General features: G+C 37.4%; 1 protein-coding gene across 1 annotated transcript in view; it reads left to right on the top strand.

The window, feature by feature from the left end:
- Positions 1-1247: 1247 nt before the first annotated feature.
- LOC124091846 (zinc finger protein 320-like) overlaps positions 1248-6960 on the top strand; it is a gene marked incomplete at its 3' end in the record, with an annotated part of 29071 nt that continues 23358 nt past the window's right edge. The window contains exon 1 of the mRNA XM_058578890.1: positions 1248-1399. The remainder of the gene's footprint in view (positions 1400-6960) is intronic.

Below are 6960 nucleotides of genomic sequence, written 5' to 3'. Positions count from 1 at the left end.
CAATCACGTTCTGGGGAAATCCACGTTCTCTGCCCAAATCCACCTCCACTGGGCTTCTATCTCCAAAATATACTGTCTGAATCCCGTGAGAACTCAAGGGGAACTCAGGCAGCAAGATACGCCCTATTCCCAGCAGGAATAATCTTAAACCTTAAACCTGGAACCTAAACTGGGAACGCCCTAAACAAGATTATCTTAAAACCGGGAACACCCTAATCTGCCTTGGTCCTTGAGCAAGGTCACTTACATTCAATGTCACTGCAACATGTCAGCAACATGGGGTACGCTGGCAAGGAAATTGTCATACCTACTTGGCTAATGGCTCCCAGCAGTCATAAGTGTCAATACATTTCTCTCTGGGTGAGGTCCTATTATTGGAAGAAAACTTTGCCTTAAAATAACCCCATACAGAGGCATTTAATGCAATTAACAGGCCTATAATAATAATAATAATAATAATAATAATAATAATAATAAGAAGAAGAAGAAGAAGAAGAAGAAGAAGTGAGGTGGGGAGGATTTCAGGTTGTGAAGCATACCTGTAATATAAGTTACTTGAAAAGACATCACAGGAGAATTTTATACATTTTCTGAAGACATATATGTATATATTATTTATAAAAAGTGTTTATGAGTTCTGTAGTGAGGGTGCACAAGTCCAATACAAAGTCTTTTTTTTGTTGTTGAATATTTTTTGATGTAGATGGACACAGTATCATTAGTAGTTTCTTTGTTGGCTTTTTTTAATATTTAGTTTTAGTTTTTGGCGGACACAACTTCTTTGTTTGTATGTGGTGCTGAGGATCGAACCTGGGCTGCCCGCATGCCAGGCGAGTGTGCTACTGCTCGAGCCACATCCCTCTCTTGGGTGGCTTTTTAATGCGGTGCTTCGTGTTCAACCCAGTACCTCATACATGCTAGGGAAGTTCTCTACCACTGATCCATAACCCTAGTCCCCAAAGTCCGTTGCTTAATGTATTTTTTTTGGCGGGAGTGTATGTGTGTAGTGCAGGGGATTGAATCCATGGCCTTATATAAGCAAAACAAGCACTTTACTGACTAAGCTATATTCTCAGCCCTGATCTGTAGTCGGTTAACAATGACAATGGAGCAGCCTGTCATTCAGACATTGATTCTGTGCCCACTTGGCTCAGGTTGGAGGCAGTGCCTGAAGCCTTGACCAATCACTCCCTTAGGTGAGAACTGTCCAATCCTCACGCAGCCAGTGATGAGGGGGAGGGCTTCCACAAACTTCTCTTCCCTTGGTGTCTGGAACCCGCCATTTTAAAAATCTTTTTGTAGGCTTCTGTTCTGGATCCGGAGCCCAGGTGTCTGTGCTATGCAGAATCTGAAAACAAACCACAGGGAGAACGCTGAGAACCCTGAGAGCCAGGAAATGGTAAGTGTGCCTTGTTATAATGAGTCTGTGTAGGAAGGGGGCTTAAAGCTGACAGGAGTGGCAATGGTGGAAACTGGCAGTCATGGCTAGGGACTCCTCGTGGTCCTCTCCAGAGTCTTGTGGTCTCTCTGTGGTAGCTTAGCCTTCACCTCCCTCTGACTAATCTAGTGAGGCTTAGATCAGCAGTTGAAAACCTGGGCATTTTATTCCATAATTGTATGGTGTTTTCAGCTTCTTTCTAAAGCCCTTTGTGGGCTTCCATGTGCCATGAGTCCAGCATGTCTCCAGATTTCATAGTGAAGACTGAGATAATTACCAGGAGAGAACTACAAATCCATTTATTGTATTCATGCATGAGAGAGGCTGTTAATTTTAGGGCTTGTTACTCATGAGGGTTTGTTTGCTTGTTTGTTTGTTTATTATTATTATTATTATTATTATTATTATTATTATTATTATTATGTGTATGTTGTCTTCTTTTTGGTACCAGAAATTCAACCCAGAGGTGTTCATCCACAGATTCACATTCCCACCCCTTTTTTAATATTTTTATTTAGAGACAGGGTCCCTTTGAATTTCTTAGGGCCTCACAAGTTTGATGATGCTGGCTTTTAACTCATTCTCTTCATGAGTCCTGGGATTTTAAAATGTAGCAGAAGCAGTATCTCAAATCCAAAACCAAAATCTGAAATCCAAAACTTCAGTTTAGCTCTCCATAGGTCTTAGAATAAACCCCTAGTTTTCTAGCTCTCTGTTCACATATCCAAAACTAGGGTTCTCTGTTCACACAAAATAAGTATAAAATAGAATAGATAGTATAATGACCATGCAATGAGGATAATGGGCCTCACTCAAACACACCTGGTGGCTAACCTAAAGATGTTAATGAGCACAATTAAGGCTTATTTCAAATGTAAAAGACCTTGAAGCCCACTTGTGGGAACACCTTCAACAAAGTCCTTTGTCCCAGGGGTGATTCCTGATTGAATTTGAAGAAAAAAAGATGGGTCATAGAAAGAATGAAAGTGAACCCATATAGTAGTCAGGATGCCTTTTCCAAAGCCTATTCTAAATGCATTATGCTTCCTGTTCTGCCCAAAACCATCAGTAAACTTCTAAGATGGCACACAAAAATGAGTTTGTTTGTTTTTTTCTGGTATCATTCCTCATACCACCTGGTGGGCATTCTATTTCTTCTTGCTTAAATAGATTTTTTTCCTTCAAAATTTATGAGACAAGCACCCAGATTCAATTTGCAAACTGAGAAATTTTGGTTAATCTCAAAACTCCACTTTCAGCATTATTAATCATTTTCCCATGTTTTATTTCAAATGTATGCACCATTTATAATATTTTTCTTCAAGAACTGGAGGGCATTTTTAAAAGATTTTAATTTTTTTTAGAGAGAGAGAGAGAGAGAGAGAGAGAGAGAAGAGAGAGAATTTTAATATTTATTTTTCAGTTTTTGGTGGACCCAACATCACTGTTTTTATGTGGTGCTGAGGATCGAACCCAGGCCACACGCATGCCAGGCGAGTGCACTACTGCTTGAGCCACATCCCCAGCCCTAAAAGATTTTAATTTATCATTCTGAGATTTTCATATGAGAAGAAAGCAGAATAAAAGTAGGTGACATTAAAAATAATGAATCTCTCCTAAATGAGGTTTATGTGTCCCAATTAAGGATTTTTAGAAATTGTAATGGGTCATCAATTGAGGGTTTATTTATTTATTAATTTGTTTGTTTATTTATTTATGGTCAGGCAATCTGGGGTTGTGGCTCAGTGGTAGAGCACTCACCTAGCACGTGCAAGGTCCTGGGTTCAATCCTCAGCACCACATAAAAATAAGTAAATAAAAAATAAATAAATAAATAACCCACACAAACATTCCAAATATTTCAGGAAACTCTTTTATTCTGGTGTGGCAGGAAAAAATAAAAGTGGGACTAACTTGAATTTAAATTACATGCAATTTCAATCTCTCTCTCTCTCTCTCTCTCTCTCTCTCTCTCTCTCTCTCTCTCTCTCTCTGTACTGGGGATTGACCCCAGGGCCTCATGCTTAGAAGGCAAGCACTCTACAAGCTGAGCTATTTACTCAGCCCCATTTTTTTGGGGGGGAGACTGGGGATTGAAGTCAGGGGCACTCTACCACTGAGCCACATCCGTACCTTTATTTTGTATTTTACTTAGAGACAGGGTTTCACTGAGTTGCTTAGTGCCTCACCATTAATGAGACTGGTTTTGAATTCATGATCCTTATGTCTCAGTCTTGTAAACAGCTGATATTACAGGCATGCACCACCATGCCTGGCCAACTTCAATCTTTTTTATTTAAAGAGAGAGTGTGTGTGAGAGAGAGAGAGAGGGACAGAGAGATTTTTTTTTTAATTTAATATTTATTTTTCAGTTTTGGGCGGACACAACATCTTTGTTTGTATGTGGTGCTGAGGATCGAACCCAGGCTGCACGCATGCCAGGCAAGCCACCACCGCTTGAGCCACATCCCCAGCCCCAACCAACTTCAATCTTAAGGGATAAATTACACGCAATTTAGATCAAAGTCCATGTCAATATCTTGGTACTATATATATAATGTTGTTGATAGACCTTATATTCCAGTGCCTCACATGTGCCAGAGAAGTGAGCTCCACTGAGCCCCAGCCCCAGCCCCCTGGTACATTTTTCATGGGGGATATTGGAGATTGAACTCACGAACACTTGACTACTAAGACAAATCCCCAGGATTTTTTTTTTTTTACTTTATTTAGAGACAGGATCTCACTGTGTTTCTTAGCACCTCACTTCTGCTAAGGCTGGCTTTGAAATTTTGATAATTCTTCCTCAGCCTCTTCAGCAACTGGGATTACAGGCTTGCACTAACACACCCAGCACCTGGTACATTTTTAATACCTGTTTTATGTAGATTTTAACCAGTAGCCTTAACTTTTTTTCTAATATATATTTGATTTGAATCCATAACCCAGAAATCAGTGAAACAGAATCTATTTTTTATCTGCAACTCTGCTTTTGGTTATGTCAGTGTCTGAGTTAAGATTCCCCATTAAAGAATTTACTATGTCTTGTGTTCTCATTCTGACCTCCCATATGACCTAGTTTTAGAATATCTGAAACAAGGTTCCCAGAGATTCCAAATTTTTTGGAGTATTTAGAAAACACCACTCTCTGAGTCTTGTCTTCTAGGGACCAGTTTGAATTTTAAGTGTGTAGCTTCTGAAGGGATGGACTAATTGGATGCTTTGCAACTGGAAGGCATTTTCTGATATACTTTCTATCTAAAAGGTACTTTATTTGTTTCCTTTTATTAGATACTGTGAATAAAGGTACAATAAAAATAGATGTGTGGCAATATATTTAGCAAAAGGATTCCAAATTTTTTACATATATACCCAAAGTTATTATTTTATCACTTCTTTAGGCCTTGGTGAAGGGTCTTTTTTTTCAGAATATAGATTCCTTCTATTATCAAATGGGTCCATGCTAAGTGTGTTGAAAATAGAGATTCTAAAACTTCACACAATGCACACATTTCCAAGAGTATAGGGGAAAGGGAAAGACAATATTCACAACCAAGAAACCATTTCCCATGGAAGCACAGTATCAGTGTCCAACCTGGAGTGTAATCTGGATCTTTCAGTGGTAAGGTTGTTTAAGAACCACAACCATAGGTTTTTGGGATCCTCTAAAGTACACTGAATGGCTTTAAATCACTTACTCTTCTTCTTCAAAAAAAATTCTGCTACCTACTTAAAAAATAAAGTACTATGAATGAGAAAGGTGAATGAGACTTAAGTTCTTTGGAGGTACTGAGGTTGACGTTTAATTATAGTTTATAAATAGTCAAATAAAAAGTGCCTTCGAGTTGTCTCAACTTTTCCAACACATGATATAGAATACTTAGATGAACTGACATGAAATAATGAAAATGCATTTCAGGGAAGTGATATCACAGAAATTTTCAGGGTAGAATCTTGGAAATGTGGGAAAAAATATATTAATATATATATGCTTTTCTATAGAAAAAAATAAGTGATAAGTACATGAGTATGAGGGTAAATTCAGTGTGCCTCATGCATTGTAGGTTGAAAGTAATGATAAAGTAGTAACTGAGGAGATCCAGAACTCTATAATCCTGGGAGACATTAATAGCAATTTAGAAAAAGAAAATATAGTTAAATCCCTTTAGATTTACCTCTGTCCTCTGTTCCTCTTATGAGTTTGATTCTGTCAAATGAGATTATGTGGGTATGGTTCTCTCTGAATTTATGTTTTCTTTTGTTTTTAGGATTTTGTCAGCTATGTCATGTAAAGCCCTGTCTTAAACTCACTTTGGGGGCTCTTTTACATCCTGTTCTGGACTGCAGAGCAGAGACTCACCTCACTCAATCTGTGCAATGAATTGACTTTTGTCAATCTTTGCAAACAATGGTTGGAAGAACAAGCATATTGGAGCGTCTTTCATATCCTATAATATGGTTGTCAGACCCTGTGGGTTAAAGGGTAGTTACTTGCTATGATTGAAAAATCTTCCCTATGAGAAGGGCTTATCTATATTTTTTTTTGTTTTGGAAGCCCCATAAACACAGAAGAGAAGCATTTATAGTCACAAACAAAGGAATGCCAGAAGCCATTAGATATGAGAAAATACAAATATAAATAAAATCTTCTCTTAGAGCTTTTAGAGGTAAAAAGTATATTTCTGTTTTGTGTAAGGAAACTAAAATTTCTCTTTGGCCTGACAATATTTTGATGTTTTAAACTTGCTTGTAATTTCTACCTGTGTTTTGAATTCACCTATGCCTGGCTATCCCTTACCAGATAACAACCCTCTCTAAAACCTTACTGGTGCCTCATAAATTCTGGCTCCTGCTGACCAAATAACAATTCTCTCTATATCTCAGTGGCAACTTATAAATTCTAATGTCTGGAGCTGAATTTATTTTCCACCTTGAAATGTTAGCCACATAGATCCATAACCTGCTATTTGCCTTTGTATTATGATTGTCAAAATCTTGTTAGCTGTAAGTACCTTAGACACCCACCTCCTTTGTAACTTTTTGTGCTGTAAAAACGTTTTCCTGATGATCAGGTGGATGATCTCTAGCATGGAATCTTGTAAGAGACAGTCCTGGCCAGCTTTTGTGTACACAATACAATCTTGATTTAATTTGATTTAAAATTTGAGTAGGTGGTCTTTTGTGTTTTGGTTTAACATTAACCTTTTTTTAAATGTCACTGTAAATAAAACCAAAGAACACAACAAAACTCCTGTAAATGAGCCAGGTACATAAAAATAGTCATTCTTTACTGAAAGCACAGTATTCATTATAGAAATGATATAAGCTTAAAAATTAATTAAAAGATATCTCAAATATCAAGTGAGTTTAGGAGTTAGAAATTTTTTTCTTTCAGAATATAGGTAGTAAAATAGGACAAAAGAGAAAATGTGAAGCATAAATATATTAAGTAATATGCAAAAAAATCACCAAAATATTTATTACAAAAAATCATATCTACAGAAATGGTTCAAAAGAAGCAG

This window comes from Marmota monax, unplaced genomic scaffold (assembly GCF_021218885.2).
Source record: "Marmota monax isolate L192 unplaced genomic scaffold, Marmota_monax_Labrador192_F-V1.1 WCK01_AAM20220418_F8-fsc01665, whole genome shotgun sequence".
Classification (NCBI taxonomy): domain Eukaryota; kingdom Metazoa; phylum Chordata; class Mammalia; order Rodentia; family Sciuridae; genus Marmota; species Marmota monax.
The sequence above is the reverse complement of the archived record's forward strand: the minus strand, read 5'-3'. Positions and strand labels throughout refer to the sequence as shown.